Source organism: Amphiura filiformis, chromosome 13 (assembly GCF_039555335.1).
Source record: "Amphiura filiformis chromosome 13, Afil_fr2py, whole genome shotgun sequence".
Classification (NCBI taxonomy): domain Eukaryota; kingdom Metazoa; phylum Echinodermata; class Ophiuroidea; order Amphilepidida; family Amphiuridae; genus Amphiura; species Amphiura filiformis.
Window position 1 is genome coordinate 10,864,590 of NC_092640.1, and position 19,502 is coordinate 10,884,091.

At 37.6% G+C, this 19,502-nt stretch overlaps 1 protein-coding gene and 1 long non-coding RNA gene across 2 annotated transcripts in view; one reads left to right on the plus strand and one right to left on the minus strand.

Moving 5' to 3' along the window:
- The window catches only part of LOC140168002 (nephrocystin-3-like), a 279,876-nt gene that overhangs the window by 23,151 nt on the left and 237,223 nt on the right, over positions 1-19,502 (minus strand).
- On the plus strand, positions 389-17,881 carry LOC140168003 (uncharacterized). The gene is made up of 3 exons (XR_011861120.1): positions 389-605; positions 10,739-12,674; positions 15,111-17,881. It is a non-coding gene; the product is annotated as an uncharacterized lncRNA (long non-coding RNA).

Consider the following 19,502-nt stretch of genomic DNA (forward strand, 5'->3'; position numbering starts at 1 on the left):
CACTAAAGTAGCAACACTGATTAGCAGCATATAATGTGTGCATTGTGTGTACATGTACATGCAGCATTGTATTGGCAATCATTGACCTGTGACATACCAAATGCAGGGTTGCCAAATTAATAATTAGTAGCCCAATTGGGTGACTTTTGCAGATTTTCCCTGCAACTTTGAACAATTTCCTCATTTTCTGTTCAAACCAAGGGTTAAAAAATAATTGAATGATTTTTCAACATTGGCTACTGTGACTTTATGTAGTTTCTTGTCTATTAGAAGGTTAAGAGAAAAATTTGGCTATATTTTTTATTATATGACCCACCCATTTGGGCTGGATTTTTTTATGGCAACCTTGTGCTGCTACCTGATGAAGCTAGTCATGCTGGCTTGAAGTGTACTACATGTTGTGTACTGAAGCAGGATTTGTTGACTGTTGTACAAAAGTCTGGAGCTGAGCATCATAATAATAATATATTAGAATTGTATGTACTGCATGTATACTGCTGCTTTATCTATCAGGGTTAATGATCAGAACTGGCTAGTTTACACACATCTGTACTCTCAATGCGGTTTTATGCTGCTGCAACACAGAAAACAACATTGAAAAATAGGTAGGTACGAATGAATCTGATACATTTGTAACACTAAACAGATACAATCATACACAGCTATAGGCTATACTGCAATTCACTTGTTTTAAACATATGTGACCATCCACCACGAGGTGGTAGTAAAGTCGGCCCTAGGTCATTTACTGTTTATTGCAGATTTTAAACGAGTGCACATGCAGCTTTAATTAAAATGACACCTCAACCAGCTTCATCGGACATCTGGAAGTGAAGTTATGGTTCATCAAAGGTCATATTCCTAATATATTTTTTTTTGGAAAATGCTGACTTTACGACCAGTTTGTGGTGGATGGGCACATATAGCTTCAAATTTGCACCTGATGGTTTACGTTGGATTGCCATGAACATTGTTTACAACGCATACATGTTTATTTATTTTAAAATATTCTGTGGATGTTTTTTTGATGAGTCGATTGTATCGAGCAAATAATGTTGCCTATTTTAAAACTGCATGAGGAAGTGCAATAATATTTTTAACAAAATTTTTAACAAAATTTTGTTTGCGATCACCCTAGTACAAGGAAGCTTATACGATGTCCTCATTCACAAACTGATACTATCTGTCCATCATTCGCGAGCGGTCCGAATTTTGAGCCATACAAGTTTATGTGGTGAACTAGATCACCCCTGATGTGTTCGGCTGACTTCCGAACTTCCACAAATACACGATGCCATGCACACTTGATCGATTTCTACTAGATTTCGATAGCAATATATTATTTAAGGGTTATACAATATAGGCCTACATGTAGCGGCTGCCAGGATTTTTTCGGGTGAAGGGGCATTGAGGGGGCAAAGTGATTTTGGGGGGGACAAATTTTGTTCAACAAATCAACAAATTTTGCACAAATTGTGGCAAAAAGTGGAATTTTTTGTAATTTTGGGTTTTTACTGGGGGCCAACAGTTCTGACTTGCATTTTCCCCAAAAATATTTTTCTTGGCCCCGAACAGTTTTCCCCCGGAGTTTGCCCCTCCACTTTTGAGCCAAAAACCCCAAAATTACATAAATTTCTACTTTAGTTTTTGCTGCAATTTTGCACAAAATTTGACGATTTTGCCCCCCCCTGAAATTCACTTTGCCCCCCCCCCATGCCCTCCGAAAAAATAAATACATAGTGCAGTCCCTAGGGGGGGGGGATATGGAAGTGACATACCTGTGCCCACCAGCTCACACGAGAACTCTAGCTTTGAATTTGCACACGATAGTTACGCATTCAATGCTATAGTGCGTTGGTATCGTTTTTGGGTCAGACAGCTGTGCAATTTTTTGCACCGGAGGTTATTTATTCTGTTTTTAAAAATGTTGAAATTTGGATGAAAGTTATTTCGATGAGTCAACTGTATCTTTTGAGCAAGATATTGCCTATTTTGGACAGTCTAAAATTTTGCTGAAGTGTAATTTTAGCAAAATTTTTGATGCAATCACCTTTTGTGATCGGCTGTGTTTACTTCTGAACTTCCATTGCATTACACGGTGTCATGCTTCAGCGAATCTGAGTAGATTTTGAATGCAATGGCCTAGAATGTGAAGCTATTGGTGAGCAAATTCTTGGCTAGATTTCTCGAGCAACCACCAGCGTACGAAACTAAGGGTCTATCGGTGTAAAAAATTTCAGAAAAAAGGGGGGGGTCATTCGGTGTTGGCAATGTCAAAAATGGGGTGATTTTGTCTGGGAGCGCCCAAAATTTCACATCATTGACAATCAAAAATAGCTTTTTACTCAATTTTACAGTACAAAATAGACAAAACTCATTTATTTTGCTCAAAATGCGCGCAAAGCCCGCCAAAATTTCAATTTTGAGGACTTATTGTTCAAGAGGTCATTCAGTGTAGGCGTCTGAAAAAAATGGGGTCATTGGGTGTAGGATTTGCCAAAAATAAGGGGGTCATTTCATAGGCACATGGCGTACGATGTTACTTTGCTTATCCTTCAGTTGTTTATCAAGGTGGACTAGCACTTGATGTAGTGTGGGGGCCTGAAAGTACCCCTTTGTCTCGAAAAATCTGGCGGAGTATATCTGAAAGTCAGGAGACATAGGGGATGGTGATGTTCCGTAACCACGTTTTACTTCCCCATCACCTTGAGTCTTTTGTGCGGCGGAGTCTTTAATTTCGTTGGTGGATTTGGTCTGAGAGAGAGCTTTTTAAAAGGTCCAATTACTAAAACCGCAATGGTAATTTATGTGAGGAAACTTCACTTAATCAATAGTGGAGGCAGCCTACATCATAACTTGGCTGGGCCTGATCGTTTGTGCCCAAATTTGATCTCGCAAATGGATTCTTTGCCTTTGCTTATTTCTTATACTTAAAACCAACAATTTAGCAGTTATGAGATCTAAAAGTTTCCATAATTCCAGGGTTAAGAACACCCTTTTAAGCAGGGATGTAGTTTTCTGTATTTTTACAGAATTCAGGTTTTTTTAGCCCAAATTTATGCGCTTTTTTCCTCATTTGCCGTATTTTTTCTTCAGGGTTACTCATACATCCCTGTTTTAAGGTGTTCACTTAAAAGTACATTTGAATCAACAAATCTCTTTACTTTTGTGATATTAGTCATTAATGGTGAAATCTGAGTCAAGTCGTGAACTCATTTTGAGCTCCTGATAGACTCATGTCGAGTCAAGTCACCAGAAAATGTGACTGGAGTTGCTCAGAACACAGATATTGGTGGTCAGAACAAGTCTGGCCTTTGCCTTTGGTGCGAGAGGTCCCAGGATCAAAGTCTTCAGTATGCATCACGATACTTTTGGTATCTGAGTACTTTCTTCTGTATCCTTTGCAGATGATATGTCTCTTATCAATTACAGCTATGGCACAGTATCTCAAGGAACCAATAATATGGGCGTCTACCTAAGGCCTCACAAGTGTAAATATTGCCAACAATTTTCCCATGATATTAGACAATACCTTTGTCACCGCCGTCGTCATGAGCAGCAAATTCATCGTTACTGGTATACAAAATGCAAGAAGAAACTAGTTCCCGAGGATCCAGCCCAAATAAGGAAACCAGAGAGGCCTTACAAATGCCAATACTGCAATGAAGACTTTAAATATTTTGGAGACCGCACCATACATGAACAGGCTCATAAGAGGCCTTACAAATGCCATTATTGCGATGAAGATTTTAAATATTTTGGGGACCGTACTATACATGAACTGACTCATACTACATGTAGTACAAGTAGTACAAGTATGAAAAAGCCTTACAATTGCCAATATTGCAACAAAGGCTTCTCAAAATCTGGATACTTAAATGTTCATGAAAAAACTCATACAATGCCTTACAAATGTCAATATTGCAACAAAGACTTCTCAAAATCTGGATACTTAAAAAAGCATGAAAAAACTCATGAAAAGTCTTACAAATGCAAATATTGCAATGAAGAATTTCAATATTTTGGAGACTGCACCATACATGTACATGAACACACTCAGATCATGGTGCATGTATAGAGAACCCTTACAGTGAGAGGAAACTGGCTCCAAAGATTCCAGCCTGAGTAAGGAAACCAGAGAGCTGAGACAGGCCTTACAAATGCCAATACTGGGATGAAGACTTCAAATATTTTGGAGACCGCACCAGACATCAACAGACTCACATATAATAATATACATGTAAGTACATGTACATGTATGGAGAAGCTTTACAGATGTCAATATTGCAAGAAAGGCTTCCCAAGATTCAGGTGTTAAAAACTCATGAAAAAACCCATACAAAGCCTTGCAATATTGTCATATCGCTAAAAAGGCTTCTCAAAATTCAGGTAGATCTAGACACTTAAGAATTCATACCAACGAGAAGCCTTACGAATGCCAATATTGCAAAAAAGGCTTCCCAAGATTCAGGTGTTAAAAACTCATGAAAAAACCCATACAAAGCCTTGCAATATTGTCATATCGCTAAAAAGGCTTCTCAAAATTCAGGTACCGGTATTTAAAAAGTCAAGAAAAAATCACTTGAATTACAAAGCCATTCAAATTTCACTTTCCAGACTTCTCAACATTGCAAGCCATGTGTACAAATGTCAATATTGCAAAAAATACTTCAAGAACATAGTGGCTTATCACATCATGAACAACTTCATGAATATCAATGAGAGGCCCCTGATACATGTAAATTCTGCAATAGGCTTCTAAACATCGCAGGGTATTAAAAGTCATGAAAAAACTCATACAAATCATGAACAAATTCATATTTACAAATGCCAATATTGCAAGAAATACTTTGAAGAACATAGTGACTTATCACATCATAAACAAATTCATATCAATGAGAGGCCCCTAATACATGTAAATCTTGCAGGGTATGAAAAGTCATGAAAAAATTGCATACAAAGCCATACAAATGTCAATATTGCAAAAAATGCTTCTCAAAATTAGGGATTTTTAAAAACTCATGAAAACACTCATACATGTATGGTTCAGCTATAATGCGCAAACCACCTTAGTTTTTCTTCTGCAAGGGTAGGAGAAGGGATGGGTGAGTGTGGTTTTTTAACTGAGTAAACACTTAAAAATGATGTGCTTTACTTTGCAAAGAAATGCCATCTCAATCACCTCCATTAGGATCTTCATCAGCTTCATTGCACACATCATCAGCATCAGTTATCATACATGTATGAATAGAAGAAGTGCCCCAATAAGCACATCCAATAATAAGCTTGGTATCTCTTTTTTAGAACCCATACCTTTCTTCTTTAACGTCACCTTTTACTTGTCTCAATATTTGACTGCAAGCACTGCTGGGTCACACTCCCCTGAGAACTACCTGCTGATTGGCCAAAAAGAAGTTTTCATTATCAATTGGACCAATCATCAACATTGTTAGAATAATTTCACCACACAAAAACACTGGGGTGAATTATTTGCAAAGCTCCATTCTGATTGGTAATTAAAGTAATGATATCATAAAATTGACCAATCAGATGCAATATTAGATTGGAATGTAGTGATCTGACTTAAAAATATTTGGTCTTATCAAATACTTTCTTCTGCATCCTTTACAGATGATCAGATCCAATATGGCACCTCACACAGGACACACAAAATGGGAAGTCTACCTAAGACCTCACAAGTGTAAATATTGCCAATGATTTTTCCATGATGTTAATAGACAATATCTCTGTCACAGACGTCGTCATGAGCAACAGATTCATCGTTACTGGTATAACTGCAAGAAGAAACTGGTTCTAACTCACCCAAGGGAACTAACAATTGCTACACACAATACAGTTGTTGTTAATGAGAAATTTCTCACCCATCTTCGTCTTGCCCAATCCAACGCAGGGAGGAGAAGAGGCCTTACAAATGCCAGTATTGCAAAGAACACTTTCAATATTTAGGAGAGCTTACCACACATGAACAGACTCATTACATACCGGTACAAGTAAAGAAGCCTTGCTTTTACCATTGCCAATATTGCAAAATAACCTTCTCACATAAAATACATTTACAAAATCATCAACACTATCATAACATAGAGAACTCATACAAATGCCAATATTGTAAGAAGGGCTTTTCAATATATGATCAATTTTTAAATCATGAACAAAAAATTAACTGCAAGCCGGTGATGACGTCTTACCAATGCCGGTACTGCAAGGAAGACTTTGCACATTTGGGAGACCTTGCCACACATGAAAAGACTCATGACACTGAGAAGCCATACCAATGCCAATATTGCAATATAGGCTTCTCATCAATCACACAGTTGAGTAATCATAAGCGCATTCATTACAAAGAGCAGACTTACAAAGGCTTCTCACACTATAATCACTTTTTAAATCATAAACGGAAAAAGAACTGTAAGACGATGACAACGTCTTGAATGCCAGCACTGCTAGGATTAAGACTTTGAACATCTGGGAGACTTGCCACAAAAGACTCATTACACTGAGGCCTTACCAAAAAAAAATGCCAATATTGCAATCCTATTATTTAAAAAGTCATGAACAATTCATAAAATAGAGTCTTACACATATGCCAATATTGTAAGGCTTAAGGGAGCGATCGTTATTTACAACAGGGGGGAATGGGCATTTTGAGGAGGAAGCCCGAAATTTTTTTGGGATCTTGAGGAGGGGAACACAAATTTTTTTGTTGAACCAGGAGGGGCGATTGTTAAGTTTTAAATGGAGAAATTCAGGAAAACAAGGGGGAATCCGAAAATTTTGAGCAGACGCGAGGGGGGAACACAAATTTTTTTGTCTATTTCTTTTCCAAAATGCCCATCCCCCCTATCGTAAATAAGGATCAGTCCCTAATCTCATAATCTAAAAACCTAAAACATCATGAAAAACACACACAAAGCCTTACAAATTGAATGCCAATATAATAAAGGCTTTGAATATGTGGGAGAACTAACAGCCAGGGCTCGAAATAAGGAGGGCCCAAGGGCCCTCGGCCCCCCAAAATCAGTGAGGGCCCGCAAAAGACACATCTGGCGGGCCCAAATGGCCTGCAAAATTTGTGGCAATTTTTCTCACTTTTTTGTGGGGTTCATCTATAGTTTAAAACCAATCGTCCAAATTCGGAGCCCACAAAAAAAAGTGAGGGCCCTCAAACATTTAAGATCAAGGGCCCAAATGGCCCTCAGAAATTCTGGCTTATTTCGAGGCATGCTAACAGCATATGAACTGACAGATTGCGAGAAAGACTTCTCACAATTTAGATACGGTACTTAAGAGACCATTAAAAACTCATCCAAAGCTTTACAAAATATGCCAACATTGCAAGAAAGATCTCTCACAATCTCAGTATTTAAAAAATCATGAACATACACTAAGCCAAAAAAGAAACTTATAATTTTTCACAAGGTCATATCTTAAAATCCTCTCCATAAATATGAACAAAAATTGCACACGGGATTACTTCAATTCTCTACTCTAAACACTGGTCAGTAACCAAACAGTTGTCCAACTGACACAACAGCAAAATGCACTGACATGCAACACCTTCCTGGACCACATTCACAGCGCAACAGATTTCTTTGGTTGGGTTCCAATTATTAAGCCTGTACATGAACAAAAATTACACACAGGATTACTTCAATACTCTACTCTAAACACATGTCAGTAACCAAGCAGTTGTCCAACTGACACAACAGTAAAATGCACTGACACGGAACAACTTCCGGGATCACATTCACAGGCGAATACAATATAATAGGCGGTACAATTTCATGTTTTCAAAAGCGCTCGATAGTTAGCACATATAATACGAATGCCAACAAAGCGAGAACAGCTTCCCACAATCTAGATACTTAAAAACTCATGAAATTTTTTTATTCTGCATCCCCTACAGACTGCAGATCCAATAATTGGCACATCACAAAGAGACGCAAAAAATCATGAACGAACTCTCTTCACCAGGCATGAGAATGATCATCCATGAAAAAACCTGAAGTGTTTGAAAAAAGCCTGAAAAAGTATGTGAAATTGGGCTAAAAAGGCCAAAAACAGGCTGAAATTAAATGAAAGTGCGGATATTTGGACAACAAAAAAGCCTGAATTCAGGTTTAAACCTGAAAATTCTCATGCCTGCTTCACGCTGGTATCGACTGCAGACAACATGTTTTTAAAAAAATGTTAAATTCAAAAATTTCAGAATTGTAAATTTTCATGACCATATTTGGAATCAGCATGAAAAATGCATTAAAATGAGTACAAACAAGCCTAGTTTTTGTTCAGAAATTCTTGATATTTTGAGAAAATATTTCAAAACTTGGAACTTTTTCCGTTGAAGCGAAGGACTAGTACGCAGAGCATAAACAACCTAATTCTACAGAAGATGAGTTCCAAATAAATATAAAGGATACACAAAATGAGTAGTCTGTAGACCCAAAACCTCACACAAGTGTAAATATTGTAAAATAAAATTTTTGTTGAAAAACTGATCATTCTGCTTGAACTATATATTTCTTCAATGTTTATTATTTTTCATTAAAAAAAATAGGGACAATAGGGACAGTGGTCCCAGGTAGGTTGTCCAAACATATGGGTAGTGAACACGAAGTATAGTAAATATTCATGGAAAAGTTCCCACAGTGCAGATGTGGTCCGAGTTTTATATCGATTGCACCCATATTTATTGGTCGCGCTATGAGTTTAAAATATTGGACGAGATGTTAAAACTCATACAAGACCTTCTTGAAGATATTCACCAGGACTCACTGACTGCTCATTGTAACTGTTAGACAGTGGTTGAATGGGGAGTGAATTCATGTGTCATGGGTCAAATAGGTTTAAATTGTTAACCTTGTCAATGTGATATCTCAATCTATAGAGGAAGTATATAGGTATCTGAACTGAAGTAGACAGTGGTCAGGTGGGTCATGTGTTATGGGTCATGGTCAAATAAACATTGTCAATGCAATATCTCTCAATCTAATCATGTAAATATTAGATGAGATCTACTATTTCTATGATCTAATTGAGTATGAGTGTCCATCTAATGGCAGGATGGATGTATTGGGCGCCAGGTTTTTTTTTTTTGGCGGGGGCGGGGGGTGAATCAACAAATTTTGCTCAAAATTGAGTAATTGATGCAAAATTTTTCGTAATTTTGGACTTTTACTGGTGGGGCAATTAAATGAGTTCTGACTGGGGGAATTTCCCCCATGCCCCTCCTGGGCCTGCCACTAGTAGGTAGTCATCGAGTTCGGAGACCTGTGGATCATAAGTTATGGGTCAAAGGGCAAACTTGCTAAAAACCTAAAAACCTTATGAACACACATATCTTGATCTCAGCGAGTATGGGCGCCATCTCCACAACATCGATGTATCTAAAGTAGGGGTACGTGGTAAAAGTAAGGTGGATCATGTATCATGGATCAATTAGAATGTACCTTTCGTAGTGACATAGTTTTTATGAGACAGTCAATTTTAATCGAAATGATAAATAATCTAGTAAAAGTAATCAGTTTCGCCATCAAAAATTGGTAAACAGGGTTTCAAGTTGATGTTGGTACAACTTATTGTATCACTAGATTCTAGCATAGCACTGGAGTGGCTTTTACAAACCTATTTTTTGCCTCATGTGCCCTGTTTTCCACCATGTTTCTTGTTTACCCCTAAAGATACCATTTCTTTTGTTTTAAGGCAGATATTTTGGCAGAAAAAAATCCTGTTTGACTAAACAAATCTTGTAAAGATCCGAATTTGAACACCTGCCCTGAAAGATCAATTATTAGGATTTTTCCTCAAAAAAAAACAAATTTATCAGCCCCAAAAGTTACCTTTTCAGCATTCCCCATCCCCTATTTTCCACACATCTTTCTGCCAAAAGACCCCCCTCCCATGTCTGATGGGTTTTTCGAAAGGTGTCAAAATGCTCAGGAGGAAGAGCAGCTTGAAATTAGACCTGTCCCTTACAAATGTAAGCTTTCTGAAGCATCACCCTTTTTTCAGGCTGTATGGCCTACAAATGTATGTCTATAGCCTTAATTTCCTCTTGAGTGTCATTTTACTTTGAGTACCAACACCACTAGGTCACACCTCCCTCCCTCTAACCCATCTTAATGCATTGGCTTGGAACTATAGACTTGTTTCACACAAACACTGGTCTTTATAGACTAATCCAATTTCATGCATTCCTACACCTCAATGACAGCCAAAGCAGCGACAGGGACCCAGCTATCTCACCTAAAATGTGAAACTGCATTCTATCACCTGTGTTACACATAGACAAAAGAATGATGACAGTTTACAACACAAAAGAATCTAACATCAAATTTTAAGCATGTTTAATCCACCCAATTGGGCACTCACAACACCTGTTTGGTGCATGCGGGGAACCAATAATGGCCGGCCAAATCCTGACCATGACTTGGCTCATTGGATTCGTCTATAGGTAGTATAGTGCAAAAGTTCTGAATATTTTCACATTTTTGCCTGACCTACATGTAGCTGAAAATGTATATTCTCATTAAAACTCCCAATACCATGCAAAATTAATCTGAAGAAGGAAGAATCCCTCTTCGCATATATCAATGCAGGACACCTACCCCTTCAAATTACCCTAGCTCATAAACCATTACTCATATTAGATTGTAATTTTGATTTAAAAGAAGACAAAACTTTTGTTCGTGACTGTACTTTCTTGTATCCTTTACAGATGTGTAGATCCAAGTAATATGGCGCAGTCTCTCAAAGGACACACTAAATGGGAAGTCTACCTGAAGCCTTACAAATGTAAATATTGCCAACAATTTTTCCATGATGTTAGACCATATCTCCGTCACCGCCGTCGTTGTGAGCAGCAGATTTGTTGTTACTGGTATAACTGCAAGACCAAACAGGCTCCAGCCCACCCAAGGGAACTACCAATTCCTACAGATAATACAGTTGATGTTATTGTTAATGAGGAAATTCACACTAAAGATGAGAGGCCTTACAAATGCCAGTACTGCAATGACGACTTTAAATATGTGGAAGAACTCACTACGCATGATCAGACTTGCATGGGGAAGCCGTACATTTGCCAATATTGCAAGAAAGGTTTCTCACTAACTAGATACTTAAAAGATCATGAAAAGACTCATACAAAGCCTTACCAATGCCAACAATGTCAGAGAGGTTTCTCACAATATAGAAACTTAATAAATCATGAACAAATTCATACAAAGCCTTATAAATGTCAATATTGCAACAAAGGCTTTGAACATGTTGGAGATCTTGTCGCACATGAAAAGAAAGAGACGCCTTACAGATGCCAATATTGCAAGAAAGGCTTCTAAATCTAGATTCTTAAAAGAACATGAACAAATTCATACAAAGCCTCACATGTACAAATGCCAATATTGCAAGAAAGATTTCTCACAATATAGGGCCTTAATAAATCATGAAAAAACTCATACAGAGCCTTACAAATGCCTACAATGTGAGAAAGAGTTTTCACAATATAGGGACTTAAAAAATCATGAAAAAACACATACAATGTCTTACAAATGCCTACTATGCAAGGAAGACTTCTTAAAATATAGAGACTTAGTAAATCATGAAAAAACTCATCCATTTATGAAGTCTTACAAATGCCTACAATGTGAGAAAGACTTCTCACAATATAGAGACTTAAAAAATCATGAAACAACTCATCATGAAAAAACTCATACAATGTCTTACAAATGCCTACAATGCAAGAAAGACTTCTCACAATATAGGGACTTAAAAAATCATGAAACAACTCATAGAATTATATCTTACAAATGCCCACAATGTGAGAAAGACTTCTCACAATATAGGGACTTGATAAATCATGAACATACTCATAGCAATGAGGAGAAGCCTAACATATACCAATCCTGCAAGAAAGGCTCACAATCCAGCTCCATAAAAGCTCATGAACAAATTCATAGCAATGACTTATATGATCCCAAGCCTTATAAATGCCAGTATTGCATGAAAGCCTTCTCAGGATTCACACACTTAAAATATCATAAACGAATTCATAGCATTAATAAAGCTTACAAATGCCAACAATGCAAGAAATGCTTCTCAAAATCTATACAGTTAAAAAGGCATGAATATACTCATACAAAGCCATACAAATGCCAATATTGCAAAAAATGCTTCTCACAATCTTGTCACTTACAAAATCATGAGAATACTCATACAAAACCATTTAAATGTCAATATTGCAAAAAAGGCTTCTCACAATTTAGGTACATTAAAATTCATGAAAGGATTCACACCAATGATATACCTTACATATGCCAATATTGCGGGAGAGGCTCACAACGTCTAGTGGCCTAAAATGTCATGAACAAATTCATAGCAAAGAGAAGCCTCATAAATGTCAATATTATGGAGAGGCTTCGCACAAGCTAGATATCTACAAATTCATGAAATGATCCATACTAGTGAGAGACCTTACAAATGCCAATACTGCAACAAAGGCTTCAAAACATGTTGGGAGATGAAAAAACATGAAAGGGTACACACCAAAGAGAAGCCGTATGTATGTAAATACTGCCATAGAGGCTTCATGAGACAATAATAACTTAAAAAGGCATGAAAAGCTTCATACTGGAACGTCAAGATAAGCATTCATGGTAAGCACAAGAATAATCATACAACTATTAACCATGTTAACTTTCAAATTTAGATAAAATGTGCCACAATCTGGTCTGTGGGGGCCAAAGGAGGCATTTTTGAAAATTGAGTTAGCTTATTGTATGTTTAATATAACAATTATAGTAACTCAATTTACTGAAAACACCATAGGTGATAGGTCTAGCATACTTGGTTCTAAAGTTATGAAGTTTTTTGATTTCTATTTTCTTATGTATTTTATTGTTTTTACTCCATATTTTTACCTTTATCTCAGTTTCAAATTTGCCGCCTTTGGCCCCCATGGACCAGGTCGTGTCACAAATATAAAATGTATGAGCAAATTAAGCAATGACAATAAAAAGTTATAATGAACAACAAGAGTCCAGTGTACATGTATATGTATGTGACAGTACTGCAGATTGACACTAGCACACAGAACAAAATATTTTAGATTCTCTACCATAAATGATCGCATGCAATATATATACATGTATGCAATTACATTTATACACTTGTCGAAGTGTGCCCACTAATATTCTACACATCTCTGATATTTGTGGCCTGTTACTGTAAAAGGTACCTTAAGTCGGGTAATACATGTTTCATTTTCTAGTGCCAAGCACATTCTATACCAATCATTAATTCTATTGTTGAAGAGGATAGTACGCTTGTACTTATAATCTATAGAAATGTTTGGCATACATCTTCAGTCTTTTTACTATGGCTAACCCCTGTTTTGAAGTGGTAAAAACATTGTAGTGTATGTGTGTAGGTATGTATTAGCCACCACTAACAATGAGAGGACATTATTTGACCTCGTTGACTTGGAGAAGATTTGAAATGACGCCACTTCAGATTGTCATGATTGAATATTTACTCCAACAATGAGGGAAAAGAGACATGTAGTAGCCGACATAAGGTACCATTCGTTGTAACGGGTCACATTTTTGATAAATGATGACTAAAATACATAACATTATCACAAGTATAGGCTATTGGAATAGAGGCTGTGTACAAATTATGTTCCCTTGGTGATGGTAAAATTGGGTGAGGGGAGGGTTGAAAGGGGTGCAAGGGAGTTTTGCCACACATTCATGGGGCAGCTTTTTATGAAACGCTCAACTAAAAAGGCTTTGAAAAACAGTACAAACATAATTATGCAAAATTTCCTACTTGATAATCTAGATACTATCAAAGGTTTGGAAATTGGGTCCATCAAATTTGGCATGTGCAAATGGGGTGGGGGAAGGATTTATTGGCAGGCAAAGTAGGAGAGGTAGGGGTGTGAGAGTTCAGCTTTTAAGCTGCCAAAATGCTTTTTTATTGCCAAAATGTATGCATTTTCTTTTATTTTCAGCCCCATATTTGGTGAATTTACCCTGATTTTATGCTGTTTTTCAGTGATATTCCTCTTTTTTTTGTCTCAGGCCTCTCACACCCCGATTATTGGAATGCCAAGAAGAAGCAAGCAATTTTGGTGCGCTATTTGGACATTTTACTCGGGGGCAGAACTTTTTATAAGAATTAATTTGGAAATTTATCATTTATCAGGTGCTACTTATAATTTTTGTTTTAAGCGATAACAATAATAGTGAAAAAATGGTTCATGAAATGGCTCCAATAGGCCTTCACTTTGAAAAATGATATATACATGTAGGCCCTCCCCGTCCCATTTTGTAAAATCCTGGATCTACCCGCAAGCTCATACGCGTATTCATAGTATATAAGTGCTAGTACTTTTTATACATTATACTATGCGTAATGCTAGTGCAGAATGTGTCATGTTTTTACGTTTATGATTAATGGCCCTTCATGTGACACGCTTGAGCAAATTGTGCATAATGTGCGATTTTGAAAAATGGATGGTGGACGTATTAGAATATCCAATGAAGACTTCTTTTCCGCACAACCACACTAGTCGACTTCATGTATAGATAAAACACAAGGGCAGAATAAGGGGATAGACACATGTTTACTCCCTAGGGGTGGGATTTTCTGGTAATTTTTATGCCCAGGTACCTGACACATTTTTCTGGGAGTTAATCGGGTACCCGAAATTGCAAAAAAAAAGGGGGGGGTTCGGAATGTCTTTGGACCTAGAGCTAAATGCTAGGATTATTCATGGTTGACTTACCAAAAAAAAAGATTTTTTAATATTTTTTTTCTAAATCAACCATGAATGATCCTAGCATTTAGTTCTAGGCCCAGGGACACTCTGAAAATGAAAAAAACTTTTTCTTCTTGTTTGGAATTTCTGGTACCCAGGCAGTGAATTTTCTGCCCGGGTAATAGGTTTCACGGGCGGGACTCACTCCCAACCTTACCCATTACTCATGCCCTAAAGTGATCCATGTCTCATTAAAAATAGCTTTCCCTTCTTGTCGTTTTGGTTTTATATTATAGTATAATTATACTCTGTTCTTTATTCTGTACAGATCAGATGGCAGAGTCTCTCAAAGGACACTCAAAATGGGGAGTCTACCTGAGGCCTCTCAGGTGTAAATACTGCAAATGCTTTTACCATGATTTAAGACAACATTTGCGTCACAGACGCCGTCATGAGCAGCGGATTCATCGTTACTGGTATAACTACAAGAAACTAGCTCCATCCCACCCAAAGGAACTGCTAATTCCTACAGATAATACAGTTGATGTTCAGGAGCAAATTCACACTAAAGATGAGAGACCTTACAAATGCCAGCACTGCAATGAAGACTTTAAGCATTTTGGGCACCACACCATACATCAACAAGCTCATGAAAAAGAGCTTTATAAATGCCATTTTGCAAGAAAGGCTTCACACTATCTAGCAGCTTCATAAATCATGTACAAATTCATATCAATGATGAGAAGCTGCCTTACAAATGCCAATATTGCAAGAAAGGCTTCTCACAATATAGAAATTTACAAAATCATGAAAAAATTCATTTGAGGCCATACAAATGTCAATATTGCAACAAAGGCTTTGAACATGTAGGAGACCTTGTGGCACATGAAGAAAAAGAGAAGCCTTACAGATGTCAAAATTGCAAAAAAGGCTTCTCACGATCTAGAAACTTAAAAGAGCATGAAAAAACTCATACAAAGCCTTACAAATGCCAACAATGCAAGAAAGGCTTCTCACAATCTAGATACTTAAAAGATCATGAAAAAATTCATTCAAAGCGTTGCAAATCACAATATGATAATAACGGCTTCGAACATGTGGGAGAACTCACAACATATGAACAGTCAGAGAAGCCTTACAGATGCCAAAATTGCAAGAAATGCTTCTCACATCCTGCAAACTTAAAAACTCATGAAAAAACTCACACAAAGCCTTACAAATACCAATATTGCAAGAAAGGCTTTACAGATGATCGGATGCAAATGAATATGCCACATTCTCTCAAAGGACGCACAAAATGGGAAGTCTACCTGAGACCTTACAAGTGTAAATATTGCCAACGATTTTCCCATGATGTTAGACAATATCTCTGTCACCGCCATCGTCATGAGCAACAGATTAAATGCTGTTACTGGTACAGTGAGAAGAAACTGGCTCCATACATGTACGACACAAGGAAACTACCAAATGATGTTCATGAGCAAATTCACACTAAAGATGCAAGGCCTTACAAATGCCAACACTGCAGTAAAGACTTTCAACATGTGGGAGACCTCACATCACATGAACAGACTCATGCAAAGAAGCCTTGTAAATACAAATGCCAATATTGCAGTAAAGGCTTCTCACAATCCAATCATTTAAAAAACCATCGCTGCAAGAAGTCTTACAAATGCCAATATTGTAAAAGAGGCTTCTCATCACAAACTAATTTAAAACGCCATGAAAAAACGCACACAAAGCCTTACAAATGCCAATATTGCGAGAAAGGCTTCTCACAACCTAGTTTGTTAGAAAGTCATGAAAAAATGCATACAAACCCTGACAAACTATGCCACTATGAACCAACACATAGCAATGACCCTAAACCTTACAAATGCCAATATTGCAAGAAAGGCTTTAAACAATCCAATTATTTAAAAAATCATGAACAAATTCATGCGAAGCCTTACAAATGCCAATATTGCGAGAAAAGCTTCTCACATTCTCGTGCGTTAAGATGCCATGAACACACGCATACAAAGCCTTACAAATGCCAATATTGCGAGAAAGGCTTCTCACGACCTAGTTTGTTAAGAGTTCATGAAAAAATGCCTGACAAATGCCAAGATGGGCCAATTCATAGTAATGATTTTAAGTTTTATAAATGCCAATATTGTAAAAAAGGCTTCTCACAACATAATGACTTAAAAAATCATGAAGAAACACATACAAAGCCTTACAAATGCCAATATTGCGGGAAATGCTTCTCACGACCCTGTTTGGTTAGATGTCATGAAATGCACCATGCGCCTCATCACATATGCCAATATTGCAAGAAAGTCTTCTCACAAATCAGATACTTACAAGAGCATGAATCAATTCATAGCAATGATTCTAAGCCTTACAAATGCCAATATTGCAAGATGGGTTTCTCAACACCTAGTTACCTATCAATTCATGAACAAATTCATAGCAATGAGAAGATAGAGCCTTACAAATGCCATTATTGCAAGAAAGGCTTCACAATATCTAGCAGCTTAATAAATCATGAACAAATTCATCTCAATGATTCTAAGCCTTACAAATGCCAATATTGCAAGACCGGCTTTTCACAATCCAATGATTTAAAAACTCACGAGCAAATTCATTGCAAGGAAGACTCCTCATCACAGTCTGGAGACATAAAAATCAAGGCTCCAATTTGGCACCCACCAATTGGACAATACGTTGAACGCACCAAATACTATTAGTTATTAGGCGAGGTTGGTGTAATAGGAATTATATCTATAGCCATAGAAGTACTAGCTAGTAGTATACAGACTCCAAGACTAGATATAATTCGTATCACACTCTTAACTGCACCTAACACCTAATAATGATGTTATCATACCCATGCAGTGCATGGTGTACGTAGCGTGAGGCGATCATCTTATGGAAGGGGACACCAACCATGATTGGGGGCCGATTTTACCGGTACGCCATCAGCTCCAAAAGACCCGCCTCCTATACCACTGTGGTGAAGCATACCCACCAAAAATGTATGATATGCCCCTCCCCCCGAAAACTGACCTGTAGAAACACCGGATGTGTAATTTTGGAAAGCCCAGTGTCTTAATAGTTTGATGCAGGTAAACAGTGGTGGGGCCACGGGGGGGGGGGCATGAGGGGAAAAATGCCCCCAGTCAGAACTCTTGCCCCCTGTTTCCCCCAGTAAAAACCCAAAATTACAAAAATTTCACCTTTTGCATAAAATTTGTTGATTTCCTCCCCCGATACATGATTCACTTTGCCCCTCAATGCCCCTCCCGGAAAAAGATTCCTGGCGCCACCACTACAGGTAAACCGCTTGTGAACCCACTCATGTAAGATAAGAAGTTTTTGTTCTGATGACCTCAAAATGGTAGAGACAGAAAGGGGTCTTATAAATATGGTGCTCCATTCAATAGTCCCCGCATCATTTCCTCACATTTGCTGGAATAGGCAGGCATGAGGGAAGTACTTGAATAATATATCAGGTATTGAGAACTAGACATTTGCATGGATTACAAATAAAAGTGTACACATTGATGTTTTTGTTTGCATCCAGGCACAATAAGTGTTTTAAGGGTTACAAAAATAAAATAGAAATTTTCACTGAAAATGATAGATTTCTGATTAGAATCTGATCATTTTATTGTATTTAACTTTTTCTGTAAATAATTATGTTCTTGTGTCACGTTTCATTCTGTATTAGATATTTTTAGCTTGCAGTTTGTAAGTCTTTTAATAAAAGCTACATGATTTTGGTCAAGTTTACAAAAAGTCGGCGTCAATAAAATTGCGACCCCCCTATTTCGACAACAAATATTTTATGACCCTCCCACCACCGATACACCTTACCCCCTAAACAGACTAAATTGACATCAATCTTTTTGAATAAAATATACACACTATCTGGTCATCTTGTGACTCCTTACACTTTGGTCATAAAAAATTTATGACCCCCTATTTTTTTCCAAAAATTTATGACCCTCCGGTATATTTGGGACCAGGGATTTGGGACCTGAAGAAAATGATAGCCCCTTATTTATTTATTCTTTGCAAAAAAAAACAGGAAATGTCATTTTCTTCAGAAGAGGGGGGGGGGGGGGGTCATGAATGTCGGTGACCGGAGTCCATTATTCATGATCCCCCTATCTCGGCCAAATTTTTATGACCCCCTATCTCAAGTTTTTTTATGATCCCCTTTCTGCCTATACCCAGTGACCCCCAGTGACTCGCATGTTAAGGTGGTACGGGTATGTGTGGTGGTCAAGGGTCCCTTTTTCAGGCTCTCCGGCAGTTCCTTAAGCCCCACATTTGAATCTGCTCCAGTTCTTTGAGCCTCAAACTCTGACAAAAATTTTTAGCTCAACAGCCTATAATTTGGTCCAAATTTCAGTTCTTCAAGCCCCTATTTTGCCCGAAAATCAGTTCTTAGTTCCCAAAGTTTGGCGCTCCTTGCCGCACACCCCTACCAAAATTTAAGTTGAGTGCCCCCCGGGATTGTACCCAAACTGGCGGACAAGAAATGTCATGAATTACGACACCCTTTTGCACGAAAATACAGCTTATTAAGCCAATGTGAATGTGGGGTCATCGTGAGAAATATTTTCCTAGCATATTGAGCTAACACCTAGTGCTGATAAAAAATAAAGTATATTGGAAATGCAGCGAGCATTTTATTTAAAAGGCACACCCATGAATGTGTGCCAAAAAT